The 25,068-nt window shown below is 43.6% G+C and overlaps 1 long non-coding RNA gene across 7 annotated transcripts in view; it reads right to left on the minus strand.

Annotated features, from left to right (window-relative positions):
* LOC120850036 overlaps positions 1 to 25,068 on the minus strand; it is a 75,019-nt gene that overhangs the window by 10,410 nt on the left and 39,541 nt on the right. For all 7 annotated transcript variants that reach the window (XR_005718055.3, XR_006078130.1, XR_006078131.1 and 4 more), the window contains 2 exons: positions 23,513 to 23,584; positions 21,472 to 21,710 (listed from right to left, as the gene is read on the minus strand). This is a non-coding gene — a long non-coding RNA (uncharacterized LOC120850036). The remainder of the gene's footprint in view (positions 1 to 21,471; positions 21,711 to 23,512; positions 23,585 to 25,068) is intronic.

Below are 25,068 nucleotides of genomic sequence, written 5' to 3' on the forward strand. Positions count from 1 at the left end.
AAATATTTCTTTACACTAAGACCTGAGTCTTATCAGAGATTGGTTTAGAGTGTTCTGCGTCACCAAACCTGCTGTCCCTACAAAAAATAAAGAATGTAGGGGCATCAATTGCCTTGGGAAAGTGTGTTCTTGTCTGGCACGAAAAGAGTGGAAAACATTCTTTGGGCAAAGGAAACTCAAAACGTACAAGCCACAAAAAAGTAGAAGCCCCAGTCGTGTAATCGCGTCTTACCACGCATATACCAGTGCTTCTCTGCAAAGAGTGACCGCCTTTCCTCGCACACTTTTTTTTATTTTTTAAAGGGACACTGACAGGGTATTTATGCTCGCCAAGGTTTTTAGTTGTACGTGACATATGAGAGCTCAACTACCCAGAACAGAATTTGCGGCTCAAAATTCGGTTTCTTTCCGCCCAAAAACCGCCGATCAAGAACTGGCCGGTTCGAGTCTCGCTCACTCTCCTTTCCGCGGTCACGGGCCGTTTTCTAAGGTATCGATGCGACCACCAAATTTAATCAAAGTCGTGGGTCACTGAAGGCACACACTCAATATTAAAAATAGAAAAAAAATATGAAACCCATTTTTTGTGGCTTCTAAAAAGCTGTAAATACGTTGATTGATAAAAAAAGTTCCACAGACAACCGGAAGCATTCTGTGCGTTCGTCGTTTCGCGTATCGTGGGACTCGCGGGGACGGCGATGGCAGCGGACGACGGGCATGGGACCTCTATTTCAGAACTGTCGTTTGCGGTACCGGCGAATTCTGTCTACCGTTAAAAGAGAAATTTGGGACTGATCAAAAGAATTGGTATTCATCCCGTACGACACGCCCGGCCACCAAGCAGATTTGCACGAAGACGTCGCCGAGCCGTCGCTCCCTTCTCGTGGCTGAAGACATCGCTCGCGCAAACGTCAAGCACGACGTGTCTACTTCGAGTTGAATATGCACGCGTACGATTTCTTTACTACGTGCGAATGTCCCCAAAGCGTGGTGCTTCCCGACTTCGACCCGGGAGTGCTTTTGCTAGAGAAAAATCGACAGCAAACTTTCCAACTTACAGTTTACCGGCTGAATTATTACTAAGAAAAGAGATCCACCAGAAGTGAGATGTGCCAGTAGCTCAGTGGGAAAGACGTCCGGTTCACACGCGTTAGGTCTGGGATCGATCCCTCGTGTAGCTCTATTTTTTTTTTTTTAACATTTTCCGATGTTTACATATCTTTTTCTTTTTTTTTTACAATCATCACTGAAGAAACAAACAAAAGTTGTGGACGATACTTCGCTTAATTAAATGGTATGGGATTTCCGTTTTGACACCTGCGAACTCAATGTAATCACTTTCCACAAAATACGAGGAGCATATAAATCAGGTAGCGTCCGCTTTCCGAGGTGCCCGTATATGTTCTACAGGAATTGCAGCCAGCCATTGGTCCCGATCCCGTTGATCTTTCGGAAACTCTGTCGCACAATGCCACTTTTTTTCGGATGCAGGACATGTGAGCCAGCTCTTCACGCAACATCTTGGGTGTATTCTTTTTGGAGCCGATCATGGAAATTCACCACGGGCACCTACTACTCATCCTCCAACTCCTCAATGTACAAAACAACTCATCTTGGAGTACAAAACAACGAGCGGAACAAACATAACTGCAAAAGAATCGCACGGCGAGCAGTTCCCGCACGCCGCATAGCACACCGCATGTCGTGTCGTCTGCTATGGAGAGGAGAAAACAAAAACAAAAACGCACGGTCGGGTGTAGCCACGTGACTTCCGCCACTCACTCTCTTCTCTCCACTTCTCCGACCTCCGTCGGGTTTCGGTTTCGATTTCGAGCAGTTGCGTCTTTTGGCTATATTAAACAAATACGCTACTCTGTTGCAAAATATTAATTGGGTAGTCCTCCGACACCATAATGAAGTGCCTGGCAAAAAATAAAAAAAAATTTTGGGGGCTGTCAGTGTCCCTTTAACTTAAAAGGGACCTTCAAAAAAGAAAATGTAGGAGGGACACGCAGGTAAAAAACAAATTTAACATGAACAAAAAAAATTTTTTTTAGAGGCTGGTACACATGTACAGCACAGAGCTGATGAACCTAATTTAGCACTAATTCACCACTGTATCACTGGTGTAGGACAAATGTAAGACTGCATAAACAAGATCAGCATTACAGTACAGACTACTTATAACGTAACCACTTATAGTGCAGGACCGGGTATAACGAGACTTTTTTAAACCACCGGTTCGCCTCCCATAGAACTCCATGTAATTACATACCACTTAAAATGCAGGCGCGAAGGGAAATACTGGTTATAGTGCGGTTTCTGGAACAGCGCGCCGATTGCCCTGCGCAGCCAGCACGCTTCCCTGTGCGACACTAGATAATGGCGCTAGCCTGGCTAGCCGCAAGCGGCACTCGCGGGGCAAAGAGGTTGCTCGAAGTCGTGGCTCCAAGAAGCGAAGAGAGAGGCTTCAGTTGCCATACCGACAAAGGGACGCACGCACGTGTCGCTCACGTGCGTGCGTTGGAAACAACCGCAACGACAGACCAATTGCAGGTTGGGGAGAACTGTTAGAGCGCGTTGCATGTCAGTCGCGGGCCGGCTTCTATCCGCAAACATGGCGTCGGTTGCGATCGTTCCACGCAAAAGCACTATCCTTGACTGTGAATTTTCGTTGTGTGCCGCTATGATAACCCAGCACGTACTAGAAGGGGAGATCCACCTACTCGTGCGGCAATGTCGTGGCGGCACTCTCAAGACGGCAGAAACGCCCGTGTCGTTGTGTTTGTTTACTTCGACTACAGTGGTGCTTTCTAAGCATTTGTGTTTTTGAACATCGCCCGGATTTCTTATCTGGAGCATTTCACGCCTGTGCTAAAGTTGAAGGTATTACTGGCGCGTACCGTATAAAGGATGCTAATTTTCACGCGTCTTCATCACCGGAAAAAAGTGATTAGGGTTAGCAATCCTAACGCTTGCAACGTCCGTCCGCAACCAGCGACGCCGTTAAAAGGCTGCGCCAGGCAAAAGTCGCTCATTTCTTTCAAAATTGACACACTTAAAAGAGAAGTGTACTAGTCTGGTGAAATAAAGACTCCTCTTCGACTAACATAAAATAAATTTTTTTTTTTTTAAGGTAAGTTGTCTCATGGCATGTATTTTGGCCTGAAAAATTGATGTTTTCGTTATAACGCGGTACCGCTTATAGTGCAGATTTTCGCGACTCCCGCGTTTTACGTTATATGCGGTCTACACTGTATTCCCAGGTCTTGACTAATAGCCCTAATGTAGAGCTGTGGTTCTATGTGTAAACAGGCCTTACATAATATCTTTTTTTCACTATTACCTTGAAGGTTTCACAACTGCGGTGATGCGATTGGCCTAACCCGTTTTGGAGCACCTTTCGGAGCAGCCAAAACAGTGTTTTGGAGCAGCAAAAGTGGCCTTTGCAGCAGCCAAGAGAGTGTTTTGGAGCAGCAAAAGTGGCTTTTGGAGCAGCCAAAACAGTGTTTTGGAGCAGCAGAGGTGACTTTTGGAGCAGGTATTCTTAGAAAAAAATATTTGTTTTAAGTGCTGGACAAACGAAGGGCACTTTGCTCGCCGCAATAAGCAAACTATGGTCAAGCTAGACCACCTGGGAGTCTCAACGTGTAACTGAAATGCCAATGACATGACAGATTTTGCAGTGCTTCAGGTAAATTATACACACATATGTAACTGCTGAAGATAAATAAGAACCAAACTGCACATAATAAAATTTATTTGAAAATGATCAGCTTACAAGTAAATATCACAGCAGTAGGTTGACTAGTTATATAATATAATGAAAGGAAGCAGTCTCCGACTGATGAAACGCGTAACTACTGCAGAGCAATGCGAAATTGTACACAAGACAAACGTTCATTACGAGTCTTAGCGCGTGCTTTTCTTTTCGCTTTTTGAAACTTTCTGAAAGGCTGCTCCAAGCCTCGCTTTGCCTTCGGCTAGAAATGAATGTCAACTTTCAATGTCTCCAAAGAGACATTGAGACATCCCATAAGTGTACAATGCTGTAGGCGTTGCCGAGCGATTCCGAAAAACCGCTTGCCGCCGTTTCACTGGTTCCCGACGAGCCAGATTTTCGTCAAAAGTAAGCAAACGTAAAACAATGAATTGCAAGCGTCCCAGCAGGTGCTTCTCTTGTACAATCATATTCGCATGCACCTGAGGGCAACTTCGGCAAGCTTGCAGTTGCACGTGCTTCGTCGCGTGAGCGGAGATAGCTGTTCGACCGAAACCATGCTACTCCGCTTCAGTGCCAACTGGTTCCCAAAACTGTATGCAAGATGCAACTGTCCAGGATACAACAAAAACGTCCAGCGGCACGTGCTTGATAGGCAGGCAAACAAGGTACGTACTAAACACACACAAAAAAAGAGAACCTGAGCGCATCGATGCAAGACATCGCGAGTAAGGGTCAAAAAGCTTTTGGAGCGCTTTGTGCAACGACTGAACTCGAGACAAACAGGCACGCTCTGTGAGTTCAGCGTGCATACATTGCCTTCTTTGCTTTAGATCACTTCTCTCCACCCACTTTCTTCCGTGGGAGATTTTTTACGTATCAGGGTCCCTCTCGAAAAAAAACCTACCAAGAGAAACCTAAATAATCATTACTTCGACAGAGCAAACTGAGTAAAAGAGGGATTTTTGTAGTAGCGTAAGATTTAAAAATGCACAGGAATTTCGGTGAACACGCCGCGAACATGCGGCAGTCCTTAAATTTCAGTTTAGAAAGCGCCACATGTGCAGCGACGTGCGGATGGCAACGCCCGACGTTGCGCCACCACGGTGACTGGCAGGCAGACACAAAATATAGTTTTCCATCAGCCGTTCTTTTGAGGAGCGAGTGCTTCAGCTCACAAAGTAACTCCTCCCACCGCGCAAAAACGTGCTTTCGTTTCACAGTATGACTGCATGGCTGGCCTGGTACCCGGTACGCTACTGTCGAAGCATCCACACATGCCCGCGTTTATCTTTGAAAAAAAAAGTCAGCCGCGTGAACCGCAGCGCATGCAGCGTCATTCGCTCCCTAACACACAACACTTTGTGTGTTGGGGAGCGAATGACGCTGCACGCGCTGCGGTTCACGCGGCTGACCGAAGTTGTTTTGTTTTCTTCTTTTACCCTAAACCACCGATGTATCAAGATCGGCCGCGCCGAAAAATAAGGCAAAACGACGACGACGACGAATAAACGCTCAGTCTTGTGACAACCAGCTAGGCTTGACATGACTCCTTCATTTGGTCTTCCGAATTTACTTCACTCCTGCATGCTCAATTATGGTACTCAGTTTAGTTTCGGTTTCGAAAAGCCACCAAAATTGGTCCTTTGGCGCAGATTACTTTTATTTTGGCGAAATATAGCAGGATGTAGCAGGGTTAGTCCCTTGGCGCAGTTTGGCGTAATTGGCGCAGCAATCACATCACTGCAACTGGGCATTACACAAGGGATAGGCTGCTGATATTTGCGATAGCAAATAAGTGACCATTACACTCAAGAACAAGAAAAGTCATGTAGGTAGTGTTCTAAGACATAAGAACTCAGGAGCTACATTATAAAGAATGGTCACCATCTTTTGGTTTTATTTTATATCCACTTCCTTCCCTTCTTCTCATACTTCAGTCCTTGTCTTCTTCGGTCTCCCTACATTTCCACACTTTGAGACTCATACCTCCTGGGATGATAAAGTAAAATATTGCCAATTGTGGCAAACTTGAGTTGGCATCACTATTTCGATATCCAATGGTCTTCAAAATGCCTTGCTGGCTGGACATCTTGACAACGCGAAAGGGCCAAGGAGGTTGGAGTTTGTCCCTAGGAGGTCTTTACGAACTAAGACCAAGTCATTCAGCTGCACGTTGGGTATCCGGCTGCCGTGGCGAGCCCTGAAGTTTTTCTTCATGCTGCCTCGATACTTGAACCTTTTGTCTGCTATTTTCCTTCATTCCCTCAGCTCCAGTTTCTCCGAAATTCCCAGCTGCTGGTCCCCTGGCAATTTAGGAGCGTCTTCAAAGACAGCATAGTATTGCACCCAGGAGCGGCAGTACGCGAACGTTGTGATGAGCCAATTCTGCCGTGAGGCAACGTTTCCATACGCCTTTGAAGGTTGGATACATCATTGCGTGTTGTTGGAGGTCTTGGATGACCCTCTCTGCCATGCCATTAGCTGCTGGATGGTATGAAGATGACCATTGCAAAGTGATTCGGCGCTGTAGACCCCAGTCCCAGAGGCGTTCGCTTACAAAGGCAGGTAGGTCCGTTGTCAAAAATGACGGTCCTCCCATTTTTAATACATCCCACTCCAAAAGACGTATTACACTATTTGCATCTTCCTTTCCAGGACGGACGGCGACCCTTCGTGTGCCCTGGTCGATGCAGATCAAATGTGCTTGAGTTTTCTGAATGCGTGGGCTCTTTTTTATATCGGCGAAATCCAGATGAACAGTCTTGAAGGGTTTTCCGGGGTGTTTTGGAAGAACCATTTCGTTAGTTCGCGGACGGTACTCGGCTTGATGGAGTTGGCATTGGTAGCAAGTTGTAACATACTTCCAGATGTCCTCCTTCATGTGGTTCCATCTGAACTTTTGTACCAGTTTGTTGTAAGTGCACCAAAAACCACAACGTATTGCCTGCATCTCCAGTATCTTGATACAGCTGCAGCACTTTATGGACGAGTGTGCCAGGAATGGTGTATTTGGCGTCTTCGAATTGGAAATCTTCTGTTCCTTCAGATACCTTTTGAAGATTAGTCTCCTCGAATGGGAGGTCTACAGCCAGCCGGGACAATGCATTTGCGTCAGCCAGAATGCTTCCAGGACGATGGTTTACGTAAAACTCAAACTGTCGCAGTTTGTTTATCCATCTCGCCAGCTTCACTTTTGCTTCCATCAAACCAAGAAGGTAGGTCAGCACTTGATGGTCCGTGTAAACATTGAAATTCTTTTCATTGAGGTAAGTATGAAAATATTAAATCGCCATCAACAAAGCCAGTGCTTTTTTCTCAGTGGGTGTGTAGTTGATCTGTGTTTCCGAGAAGGTGAAAGAGTAGTATCCGATAACCTTGATTTGTTGATTCAGGGGTAGAGTGGTGTCTATGATACAGCACAGCTCCTGTTACATAGTGCGAGGCGTCGGTATTCAGTTTAAATGGTAATTTGATACCTGGCAGGGTCAGCACAGGATCACTGGAAACACCAGTGATCAGATATTGGTATGCAATCTTGCACTGGTTAGTCCATTCAAATGGTCTTTCTATCTTCGCGAGCCCCATGAGGCATTTCTTTTCTCTAAAATAGCCCTTTATGAACGCCCGAAATCGACCAGCCAAGCCGAGGAAACCTCGCAGAGAATGAACGTTATATGGCCTCACAAACATGGATATCCAATCGACGGATTCTTGCTTCGTCGTCTTTGTGAAGCCATCAAGCGTACGATTCAGGAAGATGACCTTGACTCGCTTTCCTTAGCATAAATTTTTAAATACGCAGTCAAAGCTTTAAGAACACTTGTGAGCTGTTCGATGTCTTCTTCGGCGGTCCTCAGGCAGACGATAACGTCGTCAATGTACACTGGAGAACACTCCTATGAAGTGCTTCAAGACCCAATTGATCATTTGCTGAAACAAGACTGGAGAATCTTTCCACGCGAACTACAGCCGGCTGCACTCGTATATGTCGAATGGAGTCACAAAGGTGTGTACTTGTATTCTTCCTGTAATGAGACTTGCCAGAAGCCTTTGCATAAGTCGATGCGCGAAAACATCTTACAGCCACCAGTCTCGTCGATGATGGCTTCAATTCGTGGCATAGGAGACGAAAATAGATGTTTGTTAGCTGATAATCCTGTAATCCGTGTACAGATGAAACGACCCATCCTCTTTCGGAACAACAGTAATTGGTGATGTGAAACTTGAAGTAGATGGGTTTTTTTTTTCGCGTCTAGCATCTTCTGCAGCTCCGACTTTGGCCACACCTTCCTCCCTCTTGACATGTTGTAGGGTTTCCTCATGACAACCATTATGACCCTTAGCTTAAAAGGTACCTCGATTGCTGTAGTCATTTCTGGAAAATCTCCAAGACATTCGAGTTCCCGGTACATCTGTGTGACGTCCTTTGCTGATTTGTGTTTTCGGAGAGCTCTTTCTGGAGTCGGCTGTGCATCTCTGAAGACTTGTGCTTTGTCAATGCTGACCTCTCCAGTCCAGTAGATGTTCAAACAAAGCTGCTCAATGAGTGGTCAAGGCAACAGGAGTTGATAGCCTTCACAGTGTTTTGGGCATGCAATAAATACCAAATACCAATACCAATAGGCAACATTCTGCCTCATCAGTGCATTGACTTTGGCGTGGTTTTTTTGATAGATGATAATTTCTGCCCATTTTCAATGCACCAGCTTTTCACCATCGTAGCCCTTCAACTCAATGTGTTCATCAGATATGTTGGCATCCTTGACATGGTCCACGTTAATTACAGCGACAGTTGCTCGACTGTCGACTAAAGCTTGAAGCTTGTTTCTATTTACATTGACCAAGATATAAAGGTTATGATTGTTCAAAGAAACACTCTCCCTTGGCGTCATTGGTCAGATACCGAAACCCTCTTTTATTAGTTTTTTGCATTGCAATCTTCCCCCTGGCCTCTTTGACGTTGCCCTCTTGGGCCACGTTGACGGTGTTGGGAGTGGTCTACTTTTGTATCCAATCATTGGGGGCAGTACTTCATTCAAATGGTCCAGTGGACCTGGTGACAGAGCTTCCAGTGCTTTTGTGTGTCGGCACGCTGGGCTTCAGTGGAACTGAGCAGTTAAAAAAACTTTCCGCTGCTTGTGTGTGTTGGCTAATTCAGACAGTTGTTGCATACATCTTGGCAGTTATGCCAAGATGTATGCACACAACTGGTCCTTCGTCATCCCATGAATGATTAAAGGAACCAGTGAAGAATCTGGTAGCTTTGAATCTGCAAGCTGCACAAGTATCCTCTTCTAAAAATGTATGGCATTGCAGTCCCCTCTTTGTACTTCTAGGCTATTGCTCGTTGCCATGCTTGTAGCTTCTGACCAAAAGAGGAAAGAAAATTGTCTTGTCATTCCTGCCATGACTCATACTCATGCAAAAGCACGCACAGCTCGTAGTACTTTTTGGCCATGCCATCAAGAGAGAGACACAAGTTCTTCTTAACTTTGTCGTGAACTGTCTGCCAGTTGTTAGGCCCACAAGCATGCTCATAGAAATTAATCCAGCATTCTGGGTTGCTAAAAGCTCCATCAAAGATGTCGGGCTTCACCATCTTAAAACGTGGTTTGTTCGCCGCTTGCAATGTGAAAGCAATTGTCTGAAGTAGTTTGAATTGATGGACCATCTGTTGTAATCCAAGCATCCTTGCAAGTAGAAGGCCTGCATCTTCAGAGTGCAGGTTTGTTGGCTTCGGTCAAGTAGTTTCCAAGATGAACTTCTAATAATCTGACAGTTTCATGTTTATCTTGACCTTGACTTTTTCTAAAACATGTTCAAGGCTTCGGCCTGGCTTGTCAACTAGATATTGAATGAAGGTGCTGGTGCTTACCGCTAGCGGTAACGCCATAGGCTCTTCATGCAGCTGACATTTCATGGAATGTATAACTCCCCTGTCGCCGCTTTCAACTTCGAAGGTCACCCCTTGAACTTACTGCAATCCAGTCGGCTGTGCCGTTTTGTAGTGTTCCAAAACATTAAAACTCGGGAGCCACATTATAAAAGAATGGTCACCATCTTTTAGATTTTATATCTTCTTCCTTCTCTTCTTCTCGTACTGCACTCCTCGTCTTCTTCGGTCTCCTTACAACTCATAAACTCAAGAATAGTATACACAGATAAAAAAGTAAGGGGAGACATGGCCTAGGAAGGTCAACTTTTGAACCATTCTCTCAAATTTATTTAAACTTTCAGGGTGAATTGAACCCCATTAGGCTTGATGACATCTAAAGTTTAAGTCTTATAGGCCAGTTCTACAACCCCCCCCCCATACTATGCTTAACAAACTCCAGAAAAAAGTCACTTTATTAGGAAATGTATTTAAAAAAAATGCATCCCACAAAATGTTTGGTTTAATGTGAAGAAAAATACCCATAGTGCAAGTTAAGGTAGACATTAATTGTAGAAAATGGAATTCCAGAGAAAAACAATAACACACAAAAAAGCAAGCGATTTTAACAAATTTCTGTGTTTTAAAGTATTCAGTTTCGTCATGAATTTAGCTTTTTCAGATTATAAGTACCTTAACGTGTCCATCAGAAATTTCAGTCCAGACCACCCTGAATGAAATCTTCACCCTTTCAATATGTCAAATGATACATTTCCTCATACCATATTTCCTGCCAAAAAGTGAAACTGAGAAAAATTCATTTGGAGTTTCAACTTTAGGTTTCTTTCTTTTATATGACTTTGAGGTAGGCAAAATTCCCCTGGAGCATTTTTAGCACCTTCCTTTGAGGCTTTGTTGTTCCCCAGGCAATAGCTACCAGTTTGTGTCACTTGCAGGTGAGCTAACTTTTGTAGCAGGCATTCCTTGACAGATTAACTGGCAAGAACTAAGAGGCAAACATACTAAGGAAGAGCAGCAAAGCAGGAATAGGATCTGAAGTGGAACATACTGTGAAAGGGTGTTACCAAAGATAACAGAATATCACTTCACCGGACAGGACCAATGATAAACCCTGTTTCGGGTCTCAACCAATAAGATTGCTCTCACCAAATTTTCTGGATTTTTTGTTTGGATGTATAGGCTTCTCCTGGCCATTGATACTTTTAAACTTGGAAAACTTCTACGGGCTAAACCTAGAATAAATAGCACTTACAACGAAAGTGGTGAGATGTTCTGGGATTGTTAAACAAGCCTTAAGCCGTGCTAAATAAAATGCGCAAAAAACTTGTTTCCCATTCACTCGGATATGTCGAAAATAATTTATTGTGAGATAAATCTTGCATGTTTATGAATAAAAGTTTCTGAAACCACTCTTTTGAAGTTAATAAACATAAACATAATCTTTTTTAAGAAAAAAACTTTTTTCCTGAATTTTTTTTAGTCTGAGGCATTATCACCCTTTAGCAAAAGTTATACATACAAAAATTAACAAGGGACATCTTATCACTTGAGTGGTATTGTTAGAACCATTGATTCCAAATATTGTTAGCAGTGACTATGTGGTCGGGCAAAGCGTTTCCTTCTGTTATTGTTAAGGGTATCAAAGAGTTTGCACAGTGGACACGAAGAAGGCCTGATTGTTGCAGGTAATGTCTCGTCTTGGAAAAAAAATGAAAGGGGAGATGGAAACAATGTGTTCCTAAGTGCTGGATTATGTGGTAAAATTTGTAAAACAGTGTCCGCCGACATATTTCTCGTCTTAATGGTTAGCTCTGGGCAACGTTATTAGAACACTCAATTGGGCAACTAACCCTTGAAACCCGGACCGCGTGCGTCCACCAAGACCAAACTTTTTTATTTATTTACTTATTCATATACCCTTAAAAGCCCTCATGAGAGCATTACATAAGGGGGTGGGGGCCTGCGTGGATAAGTTTCATACAATAATTACCTGAACAAGGTAAAATAAATATACACGCATTAACACGAGTTCCCATAAAAGCACAACAAAAAAACATTAGGCACAATAAACACATTTCAAGAATAAACCTCGCTGTTTAATCAAATAATCTCAATAATTCACTTCTGAATGCTTCAGAGTTTTCAATTGTTACTATGGCATCAGGCAAGTTGTTCCAGTCGACAATTGTCTGGGGAAAGAAACAGTGGTTGAATGCGTTCGTGCTACCAGATAAACGGGCGATTGTTCGAGAATTCCCTCGTCGGGTCGATGATCGGAGGAGAGAACGCAGTAGGGCGTCGCGAGGCGTAGGATGATAATAGTTAATTTTGTGAAGGGCTGAAAGGGGTGCAATTTTACGGTGGACTTGTAATGGTGGGAGGTTCAGTTGATTCTTTAGAGCAGATACGCTGGTGGTGCGGTCATACTCGAACAAGGTAAATCTTGCTGCCCGGTTCTGAACTGATTCCAGATTGTTGATAAGGTAGATCTGATGAGGGTTTCAAACCGATGCTGCATATTCTAATTTTGACCTTATGTATGTGTTACATGCCACATTCTTTACATGCGAGGGAGAGGCTTTTAGGTTGCGTCTAATGTAACCCACAGTTCAGGATGCTTTAGCTTTAATGTTTTTAATGTGGTCAGACCAGGTAAGGTTAGCTGTCATTGTTACACTGAGATATTTATATGAGTCTACAGCCTCTATCAGACCGCTTCCTATTGAGTATGAGAATACTGATAATGATTATTTTCGAGTAAAGCAATTTAATTTACATTTTGATTTATTCAGTGACATAAGCCAGTTATTATACCATGTGCTAACTTTGTTTAAATCGCTTTGTAGCACATAGTGGTCATTCTGATTAACAATTTGTATAGTATAGTATACAGTCGTCGGCAAAAAGCCGAATGGTAGAAACGACAAATACAGGGAGATCATTAATGAATATTAAAAAAAGTAAAGCTCCAAGCACTGATCCCTGGAGAACTCCTGATGTCACTCGTTCTGTGTTAGATTCACGATTGTTAACGGATGTAAATTGCGAGCGTGAAGAAAGGAATTCTTGAATCCAAGACAGAACCAGTGAGTCAATATTAAGGCATGAGAGTTTGGCGATGAGACAATTGTGAGGAACCCTGTCAAATGCTTTTGCAAAATCCAGAAATACGGCATCAGTCTGGATGCATGCTTGAAGGTTAATATGATGATCATGGGTGAATTCCAGAAGTTATGTCTCACAGGAGTACCCTTTCCGAAATCCATGTTGATGGTTATAAAATATATTGCTAAATTCCAGATGCGATGCAATGTGCAAGAATAAAACATGTTCTAAAGGTTTTGATGCTATGCAGGTTAATGATATTTGGCGATAGTTCGAAACCAAGGAGTGAATGGCAGCTTTAAAAACGGTAACAACTCTGCCTAATTTCCAATCTGCCGGAAGACGTGATTGGGACAATGATTGCGCAAATAGTAAGTGGAGGTACGAGCTTAAAATAACTTTTGTGTTAGCAAACATTTTTGAGCAGATATAGACCGACACGCTGTTTACAAACAAACCCGCGTTTGCCCACACCAGGTGTGGGCACTGCGCATGCGCAGAAACCGAATTCGAGTGAACTGAAGGGTCTGCGCAAGCGCAGTGCCGTCGACAGCGCCACCGCAGCTGTGTGACGTCAGGGACGCGTGTTGGTCTATAACCTCGCCCACAAGAAGAAGTGGGTTTAAGTCTTTCGATGAGCTTTGAAATTCCAGCAGGGGAAATTTCAATAGGTGTCATAGGCTCTAAATCCAAATGACATAACAGGGGAAAGTTATTTTCTGTTTCAACAGTAAAAACAGACGAAAAATACTCATTCACTGCACTCGAAACGTTAGCTTCACAGACAGGACTTCCATTTTCATCCATCAGGTAGACAGACCGATCATTGTTTTGGGAGAATATGAATTTCCAAAACTCTTTGGGGTTATCTCGTAACATCGATGGAAGGTCCTCAAAGAAAAACTTTTTTTTTTTTTTTTTTTTGATGAGCGAAGAGCACTTTTATACGTCTTCAACTAGATACGATTACAGTGCCGCCTCTTAGCGGCGAGTCAAAATATCAAAGTTGCTTTATATAGCTACTTCGAGATGGCACAGCGAGATGGCGCCACCGGCCCTTGTGCAACTCCGCTGATCTGGTACGTGCAACCATGCAGTTCCCAGAGTGGGCGCTACGAGAGAAATGGCAGCAATACAATCTTGTCTAGTTCGGTTCTCAAGTACGGATCATAGCCAATTTTTCAAAGTAGGCTCCTAAGGCAGTTTCCCGACTGAGTTGCTCTAGTAACGTTGGCTCTGGGGGATTCACTCTCTAATGCAATTCAGAGATGCTAGTACAGTGATGCGATTGGCCTAAGCCGTTTCGGAGCACCTTTCGGAGCAGCCGAAACAGTGTTTTGGAGCAGCAAAAGTCGCCTTCGGAGCAGCCAAGACAGTGTTTTGGAGCAGAAAAAGTGGCTTTTGGAGCAGAAAAAGTGTTTTTTGGAGCAGATATTCCTAGAAATATAAAAATATTCCTTTTAAGTGCTGGACAAACGAAGGGTGCTTTGCTCGCTGCAATAAACAAATTACGGCCAAGTTAGACCATCTGGGAGTCTTTGAACATGTAACTGAAATGCCAATGACATGACCGATTTCACAATGCTTCAATTAAATTATACATATATATGTACCCATCATAAATAAATATAAACGAAACTGGACATATTAAACCTTATTTGAAAATGACCAGCTTAGTAGTCAATATCGACAGCATTAGGTTGACCAGTCATATAATATATGGAAGCAGTCTTAGGCTGATGAAACACGTAACTACTGCAGTGAAATGCGAAATTGTACACAAGACAAGAGTGCATTACGACTAGCGGGTGTTTTTTTTTGTTTTTTTTGCTTTTCGTAATTCTTAGCAAGGCTGCTGTAAGCCTCGCTTTGCCTTTGGCTAGTAATGAATGTCCACATGCAATGCCTCCAAAGAGACATTGAGACATCTCACAAGTGTATACATACATTGCTAAGGCCATTGCCGAGCAATTCCGAAAAACCGCTCGCCAACGTTTTACTGGATCCCGACGTGCCAGATTTTCGTCAAAAGTAAGCAAACGTAAAACAATGAATTGCAAGCATCCCAGAGGGTGCCTCTGCCGTGCATTCATGTCCGCATGCACATGAGGGCAACTTCTGCAAGCTTGCAGCTGCACGTGCTTCGTCGCGCGAGCGGAGATGGCTGTTCGATCGAAAAAAAAACATGACTCTATGCTCCGTCACCAACTGGTTTCCGAAATTGTATGCAAAGTAAAATGTAACTGTCCAGCATATATACGACAAAAAACGCACCCGTATTCACCAGGCGCGAGTAGCGCCTGTTTAACCACTGACTAGTGACGTCATCGACTAAAATTATCACGTGGCAAGCGATAGTCGCCGCTAGGTGAGCGCTTGGTTTTCTCCGGTCGTGTTTAGGGCATAGTCGCCCCGCGCGACTGAGGAGTCGACTGACAAATCTTAGTGATAGGGTAGGGCTAGTTTAGCCCGTGTTTAGAGGGTGACTAGCGACTCAGTGCCATGGCCAACGCGTATAGCACCGCTGACCGCCAGCGCTAACGAACCCCTTACTCTCTCGGAACCCTGGGGGCACATCTAGAAAGAATTGGAGAAGCAAATAATGCGTAAATAGCCATGTTCAGTGGACCGAGATACCGCTAAAGAGATCTCAGCAGGGCGCTGGACGACAAGAAAAAACATGTTTACCGGCGCTTTCATATTTGTTTATGTCGCTGGCAATGCGGCTTCCGTGTTTCTCCCTGGTGTTGTTTTTAAATTTTTCTTTGTAAAACTGTCTCGGACAACATGTCTCTCATTGTAACTTTTTTTTTTCCTGATAAACATTTAAAGTTTAGTTTTTATACGAAACAATACCCATTTACGCAGTTGCGCTGAAATATGCATATCCGTGTCCTATCTTTTTACGTATCTTCCGCTTGTTAGTTCTGAATAGATAGTCACCCGCTCGCTTCGCGCTCGTGAATATTGCAGAACATAATCTGCTCGTTAGACGCGCATTTCTCGTTTAGCTCGCGACTACTTAGTCGTGCTACTAACCTTAGAATGGCGCTGGTTAGTCGTGCCTGGTGAATACAGGTGACAGAAGCTAAACAAGCTAAACACACGGGAAAGAAGAACCTGAGCGCATCGATGCACAACATCGCGAGCCATGGGGTGAAAAATTTCTTGGAGCGCTTTGTGCAACGGCTGAACTCAAGACAAGCAAGCGTGCTGTGCGGGTTCAGCGTGCAGACATTGCATTCTTTGCTTTAGCTCAGCTCTCTTCAACTTTCTTTTGCGGCAGATTTTTCACGTACCGGGGTCTTTCTGAAAAGAAAGCCCACCGAGAGAAACCTAGGTAATCACTACTTCGACACAGCAGTATTTGAGTTAAGAAACATTTTTGTAGTAGAGTATGATTTAAACAACAGGAATGTTGATGAACATGCGGCGGTCTTTACGTTACAGTTTAGAAACCGCCATACCTTCAGTGACGTGGGGACGGCAACACTCGAGTTCGCGCGACCACGGTGACTGGCAGACAGGGACAAAATATAGTTTTCCCACGGCCTTTGATTTCAGGAGCGAGTGCTTCAGCTCATAAACTAACTCGCACCGCGCAAAAACGTGGTTTCGTTTCACAGCATGACGGCATGGCTGGTATCCGGCACACTTGCGTCGGAGCGTACGCACAAGCCAGCGTCTACAGTTGAAACAATTTTAAAAAGCCGACGGACGAAACCCACGAGACGACGAGCGCGCGAAACGAGAGACGGCAGGAAAAACCATGTAAGACCGGACGGACAATTGATGCAGAGTACTTTCTGTCGGGCGGACGCTTGCGCCACCTAGCTCACGCATGCTCAATTACAGCATTCAGTTTAGTTTCGGTTTTGAAATGCGACCGAAATTGGTCCTTTGGTGCAGGCTTGGCGCAGATCACCCATATTTCGGCAAAATGTAGCAGCATGTAGCAGGGTTGGGCCCTTGGCGCAGCAATCACATCACTGTAGTATAAGAAGAGTAGACAGAATAACTAAATTGTAAAACTTTTTTGGAGAAGTTTTAATTCTTCAGCAAGATAGTTCTGCCATGGAGACCATACAGATGATGAATGTTCTAACTTAGGGCATACAAAGGTAAGGTATGCAACGCATTTATTATTAGGAGGGGCTAGTATTAAATTGTCCAGGAGAAAGTGAAGTGCGCTGTCTTCCTTACCGATAGTAGGTCTAATGCGGGTGATCCGTGTAAAATTTCTTGTTATATAAAGAAAAACATATTTATAAAACAAGAATGTGCTGATTATGGTATCGTTAATACTGTAGACATAAAAAGATGGTAATGAAAGCTGAGCAAATGTAAGCAATTTGCATTTCTTTATCCTCGAGGACAACAGCCACTATCACACCAACCCGCTATGGATAATAAGGCAGTTTGCAAGGATAAGTGATGATCGCCATCTGTGACAGGAGTAAATTAGTCATCTGTGAAAAGTCAGATAGTGGACGCAACACGAAAAGGATGATCATTGATACAGATTAGGAAAAGAAGCGGTCTGAGCATGTTTTCTAAAGGAATGCCCAATGTTAAGTTGGACTTGGATCACATGAAGTTATTTATAACAGTGCATTGAACTTGATTGGAAAAAAAGTCAGTCAAATTTAGGGGTTTTACGTGCCAAACCTACGACGGGCATCTGGCACGCCCCAGCGGAGGACTGAGGATTAATTTTGACCACCTGGGGATCTTTTGACGTGCAACCGAAAGCTCGGTTACACGGCGCCTTCTCCGCAATAAGCCTCCGTCATATTGTGGGGGCACCTCGGTCGGGATTCGAACCCGCCACCTGGGGATCTGTAGGCCGGCGCTGTCGTCTCAGAGCCACCGAGGCGGCTAACTTGATTGGAAACAAATTAGAAAATCCAGGCAACAATAAAGGGATCAATTGTGACATTGCACGATAAGGTGGTTATGAGACACCAGGGCCGTAACCAGGGGGGGAGATAGGGGGTTCTGACCCCCCCCGAAATTTTTTTCTGGGTACGGCCCTGGTCGGTGCACTTGCAGCCAGCCGATTTTAATCTCCACCTCTGCGCACGCGCAGTGGCGCGGTCGGCTACCGGATACCAAACCGGGACCGGTTCTCCGGTTTGCTGCAACTCTCCATTATATACCACCGATGCACATGATTCATAGGTGAAAATAAGACAATAGACACTTTCAAAATGGCCGCCGTTGTCGCCAAAAACCCCCCCCGAAATTTTTTTCTGGGTACGGCCCTGTGAGACACCCTGTCAAATGCTTTTGAGAAGTCTAGGAATATACAGTGGTGAAACTGACAAGAGGTGATTTGGAGCAGCTCTTGTAACAGGAAAAAATCGGTTTTGGAGCAGACAATTTTGAGCTTTCATGTCAGAAAGTTTTATACAATCTCTTCGAAAGTTAGCCCATAGAAAAGACTGTAGCTGTTGGAGCATTGGGAGACTGAAGTGTTATGCCCACAGAGGACCTGGCCTGTACAGATATTTATTTATTTATTTATTGAACAGTCATACGCCAGCAATTTTGTAGAAGTCTCAATTAACCTATTATTAGTACCGATGGCATCTTCAGTCTGTGTTTAACGTAAAAAGATATTTTCGGCTACTTTGTAGCGGGTTTTATTACAGTGACGTAATTGTCACAAATTTAACATCAAACGGACACTTATGGTTGAAAGTGCCTCACATTGCCCTCCCTCGTATTCAACTTGCTGCTGTTCATAGAACAGCTAAGCGGAGCACATAGCTACTCTAACCGATCACGAGTAGCGGTAGCTATTCATTGCGATCGATGTGAGCACCGTTCGCAAAAAAAAAAGAAAAAGACGACAACTCTTCATTTGGCATGAGCAAAAATAGATGTTGGGTTTCAAGCAAATTCAAAGTGAATAGTAATAGTTCTTTCGGTCGAATATTTTTTAATTGAATATTGAAGACTTTTTGCACCTTTCTCCATGCCTTTTACTACTGTTCCACCATGCTTAAACAAAAATTCAGCTGGACTCACGAAGGTTGTTCCTAATTGCCCACTTATGAGTAGTTAAATTTAATCTAGCTATATTTATAGACTGTAGCCTCAGAACGTCCAGTACCTACAGTGGGATGGCAAGTAAATGACAAATTTGACATAAAATATTTTAAAAATTTTGTGCCTATATAAAAATATTTTTGTTGATTCTGAATTTAAAAAAAGCACAAACAATAAACAGAGGTTTTTTGAACATTGCTGCCTACAGCCTGTTGTAACTCAAGAAGGTAGGGTGAGGGTAAGACGGGCCAGGAAAGAGGAAGCAGATGGAATGCTGGAGAAGAGAGGGGGAAATCTCTCTTAAGTGTTCCGTCTGCTTCCTCTGCCCCGGCCCGTCTTACCTTCACCCTACCTCCTTGACTTGCAACGGACTCTAACATACACCCTTGAATAATAGTCACAGTTAAATTTTGAAGATTTTACTGCAATGTAATAATAACGATCCCAAAACTTTTATGTTTTTTTGTTTTGTTTTTTTCTTTTAATATACATTAGGCCTGCGCGTGCACCATACTAGTTTGAAGATGTGCTTTTCGCATAAGCGTGCGAATGAGCTGCGGCGAAGCGGGTAGCGAGATCACTGTGTCAGCTTCATGGGTATTGCTTCTCCGCAGTGCAACTGTGTTTGAGGAGAAGCGCACTCAAGGGGGCTAACCCACCGCAATCAACACTTCGAAATGTATGAATATTGCAGTTAATTTTTTAAGCGAATATCACCATATTATTTCAAACTACTATTAGAAAATTAAAATATTCGCGTAGCTCTATTCTTCGCACATACTACTTAGGCATCAAGAAAAAAAAACTACTTTCTTAACTTTCAGTGGCATCGCTTGTCCCGTGCCAGACACTTTCAGTTTCCTTTTCGAGAACTGCTCCCTTTCGGCGCAGACATGACGCAAATTGCGCGCAAATACAGCCTTTAGAGCAGCATGTAGCAGGTTATTCATTCTGGCACAGTTTGGCGCAATTAGCGCAGCAGTTTTACCACTGAATATAGCAACGGTTTGTTGTTTACGTTGCAAATTTAATTGAATGTCATGTATAAATCACAAAAGTTGTATTTTGAATGATAATGTCTTTCTAAATCTGTGCTTATTTTTGTTTAGGAGCATATTAGGCTCAGTGTATCTAATGATGTTTGAAGATATCATGCTGAGTGATATAGAACAATAGTGAGGTGAATTTCTATCTTTGAACCTATGTACCTACTTTTTGTATAACATGTATTAAGTTATGTTAATCGTTTAGTTAACGCGTTTTCTGTATACATTTATTACCCTGATTGTTTTTCCTGCATCTCCGTCACCATCTGCCAAGCTCTCGGGGCCCGGACCTAGTAAGCCAACAAAGATTGGCTTTTTTGTCCGTGGTTTCGACATCTGTACTTGCAGATGCAATAAATGATTTGATTTAATGTACAGGGATTACATGGCTGATTTTTAAAAAGGCCCTGCAAGGACTTTTGTACTGGTTTTTAATTTGCACCGAACCTGAGTGCACTGAATGTCGTATCTTAATGAAACTGTTCTTTTCACGAATTTTACTTTATTTTAAAAGATATAGGCAAATTAAAAATACAAAAACAAGCACAAAAACCCTCTTTCATGACGTCCTCGTCGCTTGAGTGGTCGTGAACTAGAGCAGGATTAGTGAGCTCAACAAGCACACACGGCTGCCGCACTCCGTGTCGATGGCTCGAGAGGGCGCCACTAAAGCATGTTCCGGCTAGGCTGTATGAAGCGGGCGGCCAGGGTGGCTCGCACTGCACTTGCTGCACGATTAAACACTGATTCGGCATGACACTTCATTGGCCACCAACGATAGCAAACACGAGTTAAAAATCAGTTCAGAAAGGCAGCCACTTCGCGCTACCATACCACCAAACGGCCAAATCGCAAGCCAAATCTGCTCGCCAAAGGCCTTCGAAACGCTCGGAACCAGTCGGATCCTCGAACCGTATACGACCGCAGCGCCGCCACGTACATCGGAGACCTTTCTACACTCGCCGCTCATCGGTGCCTGACCCCACTACCCCTCTAGTATGCGCCGCCTTTTCCACCGATTGGTGGTGGATATGTCGACGAGTCATTTCTTGTTTCCGTCTTTATAAACTGCATTTGTTTATTTTCTGATCTAAAATACTGAACAAAAAGTACTTTCATAAATATCTGAAACGGTTCGCGCCACTTATATTTTGTATTTCGACTAAAAAGAAGCTTTTAGCGGGTCTGACCAGTAGACTACACAAATTGCGCGCTTTCGGCACCGCAGGTCGCCCCCGTAGGTGGAGGAGGTTTCCACATCGTCCGGTTAAAATATAACGCACTGGTATTTAGTTACTCTCTCCGTGCCCGCTGCCTTGCCCGAACCAAAATAGATTTGGAAACCGCAAAGAAGGTAGACGCTTAAATATGATTGCAGGGCCCCTTTAAGTCAAGAGGTATGCTACCAGAGGAGTGATTCTCGATAGATGTCAGTTAGAACCAGAAATTCTATATGGCTTGGTGTTTTCCATGACTGCAATTTTATGTGGTTGCCACCAGAACTTGTGGAAAGTTCCAGATCTTCAATGGCTAAGGATGTATATCTAACAATTATATTCTGCAGATATTAAACAGGGAATTGCCATTATTACACAAATAATTACAATGCTCCAAGAAGTAATTCCACTAAAGAATAAAACTGAACATACCAACAGCCTCCTGTCAGCAGCTTCCATGAGTCTTGGTAGTTTCAAACTGCAACATGTCCTCTAGAAGTGGAGCATAAATGGCTCTGGTCTGTGCCTGGTCTGGTGCTCTAGCTGTCTGAGGGCCATGAGTCCACAGTCACTTGAGCCTTGGTTTCACCCCTCTATTCTTCTACACGGGCCACAAGCTGTAGTACCAGGCTTGCAGTAGAAAAGAAACTGAAGGTGTTAAAGATGCACTGCTGAAAAGACAAGGCACAAAAAAAGCCATTAACTACTTAGCTTGAAAGGTGCTAAAAAAGAAAATCATACAGATTTAATTAGAACAAAACTTTGAAGATTCATCTCAACCACCCAGGTATTGTGAACCTAGACTGATCTTGCAGCACAATAAGCCTCAGTCAAATTGCAGGAACCTCAGTCTGGTTTACAACCTAATAACTCGGCATCTTGCCTCAAAGCCAACTTTCAATTAACAGCTAATACATTAAACTCTGAAGATACAGCACCAATGAGAGATGAGCATGGTCATGACAGCCTGCTTGACTTACAGTGTCAAGTTAAGGGTTAATCAATGAAACTATTCTCCTATGCCCTTGAAAACTGTGGTCGAGACAAACGTTACAACCAAAAAGATACTTCAAGTAGCTGTCAGCATGCGCTGTACAAGCAGAAGTGTCAAGGGAAGGTTGAAAGGGCCACAGGAAAGCACTGGCTTCCCAAACCTTAGATCCGCCACCCGAAAAACACCCTACTTTCACAGGGAGGAGGGAGCTAGCCTTGTGGCTACAATTTCAGCTATCTGCTCACGTGATAGGGACAGTATACCCAACCTCAACATCAGATTGGACATAGACTGAAGGTTCAGTTGACAGACTGCTTACAAAGCAAATTGCACGGACCAGAGGAGCCTGCTTTAGTATGTTGGTCAGCGACTGTGTGCTGAAAAATTAACAAATAGGGAAGAGTCATGCTAATGCAGTGCTTATATCTATAGTGAGTTTGAAAGAAAAAGATTATGCACGTAAAATGCTTTCAACAGGCTTGTGAATGTGCATTAAAAATTTGCATAAAGATGTTGGCCTGAACTAGGTTTCGGTCGGTGCTGCTTCAATTGCTCACAACTGATCTCATTCCAGGGGTAGTGATTAACAGAAATAAAACAGGCACAAAGGCTGTTTCACACACTTGCGACTGCTTCTGGCTGGAGAGGTTAAAAGACTGGCTTTAAACCTCTATAAATGCTTATGACTGCCGTGCCGGTTGTAGGCAGTTGCAAGTGTGTGAACCATGCCTGCTTTCTTCTGCAGTAATACACTGCACAAGGAAACTTATTGTATGTTTCTATAGTTGCAACACAAGAATGCGGTGAGACTGGAGTATTCAAGTTCTAGTGCGGTGAATCACAGTTTGCTCTTCTATTTAGGCCTGCAAGAATGATGTCCTGGGAATAATAACAACATCAAGCCTATACAAACAAAAACACCTACCTGCTTCCAATCATACTTTGAAAAGACGTTTTTTAAGGCATGGCCAATAAAAGAAAAAGCTGATGGCCATAGAGAATCTTCAGTCACAGAAATAACACTATATACTGCCATATACGTCAGGATAGACCATATCCCAAATTAACCATGCACAAAAGAGAATGCTGAGAATGTATGAACATACACTGCATGTGCTGGTGTCTGCAAGCGAATCTGTTCAAAGGTAAAAATCTAAAATAAATAGCACATTGCACACACATTCCTCGAAACCCTATTTTGGTTTTTTGCCTCGAATCCTTTATGCAGAGAAGGCAAGCGTGTGCAGCATGTGTACCTACGTTTCCAGCATTCCCCTTGGTGCTTGGGTAATTAGCAAAAAGTCTATTGCTGAAGTTGTGTCAAATGTGTGTCCAAGCAACACACTGTGGTCGTTGCAGACAACGTGCTTGCAACGGATGCTGTCAAAGCTACAGCTCCTGATGCAAATTTCTGAAAGGGCCATTAGAGGCAAGCACACATGTCAAAACGTCGGTGAGGGGGGGGCGGCGGCAACTTACCGGTGAAATTCCGCTGCCTCAAAGAATCATGACCACCTGTGACATCTTCGGGCGATAGTAGCTCCTGGGGTGCTATTAGAAAATAAGATGGATTGTTAGGTACAAATCTTCTAATACTCAGAATTTAAAAAATAACTATCAATTGAGTACAGAACCCTCAGATGCATCTGCTATATAAATGCTTGTGCAGCGAGAGCACATTCGAAAAATGCGACCTCCTGCTGAAAATAACAATGTATGTATGCTTTACATGCAGCATTTCTTTGCAGAGCTGGTGGTTGCATATTATCACTGTTCTCGAACTTCCACTTCTATGGTGCACAACCATGTGTTCTATGTTGAAATAGAACACAGGGCTCTCAAACCAATAAGTGTTTTCACGACAATGTCATACCTACAAGTGTTCAATCTGTTGTTTGTTTGTTTTTTCCTGTTTTTATCTCTTGAGACATATGATAGTTATCTCTTCGCTGTTTTTGTAGCTCGCTTTGTCAAGAAGATGAAAGAGAATACCTTGTCAAGCAAACAACTGTTGGCTTTTTGTCTGCCTCCCAGCATTTGTACTCGTACAGGTGCAAATAAAATGATTAATTGATTGATTGAACTAACACAAAATGGAAGTGCAACAATCTAATTCATTCCCTATAATCAAACAACAGAATTCACGTTTGAAAACAATACAGGTGCCTTCACTAAGGGAAGAAAAAGGTAAAATGTAGGCTTCAAAAAGCAAACATATCGTAGCCAATGGCGTCATGTCACTTGACACTCAGCAGACTACTTCCCGCTGCATATGCTTAGCTGTTGGCATAGGCACATAGCCCCCTGCTTCTCTCATTCACCGTCCTCTCCCCCTCCCTCTTTGTGTCACACCCTCATGGAGCTTTGGGAAGCAACTTGAAGCCAATATATATTTTGTTGCAAGTTAAAAGCCTGGGTCATCTGTATTATATTTTATGTCCCTCTTTTCTTGCCCAGTTTTCTCGCTAGACTGGCCAGGCAACAATCAAATGCAGGCGCACTTACTGCTCCCTCTCTTAAATCTAGGCTCTCTCCGTCATCTCCGCCGGCATGTTGTCGTTAGCGCTCCGAACGCCTCTATCGGCATGCCACAACGGCTTCTCCGCGTGCAATGCGGTAAAGCTGCTTCCCAGATAAGGAGCGGAGAGCAGACGACGGCCTTTCCCGCATCTTCTACTGCCTGTTTTGGGTGCCTTCTTGGTCGTGACAGTAAGGTGCGGCGGTCTGAGACTTAGGGCCAGTTGCACCAATGCAGCTTAACGCAAATCAGAGCTTAGCAGGGAACCTAAGCCGAGTTTTGGTTTTGTTCTGTTGCACCAAAATCACTTATCGCTAAACCTAGCACTAAACCATGCCTATCGTGAGCGCTCAACATCGGGTACTTTACTTGGTCATTTCTTAATCCTGGATTTAAAACATGCCGGCTGGTTTGTGGCGGTCTACACGGTGGACGAAATTGGTTGTACAAAGTGTTTTAGGCTACAGCAGCGTGAGAGCCTCAACAAAATGACCTTCGATTGCGACAGATGCAAAAT

Source organism: Ixodes scapularis, unplaced genomic scaffold (genome assembly GCF_016920785.2).
Source record: "Ixodes scapularis isolate PalLabHiFi unplaced genomic scaffold, ASM1692078v2 PGA_scaffold3__209_contigs__length_174095766, whole genome shotgun sequence".
Lineage (NCBI taxonomy): Eukaryota > Metazoa > Arthropoda > Arachnida > Ixodida > Ixodidae > Ixodes > Ixodes scapularis.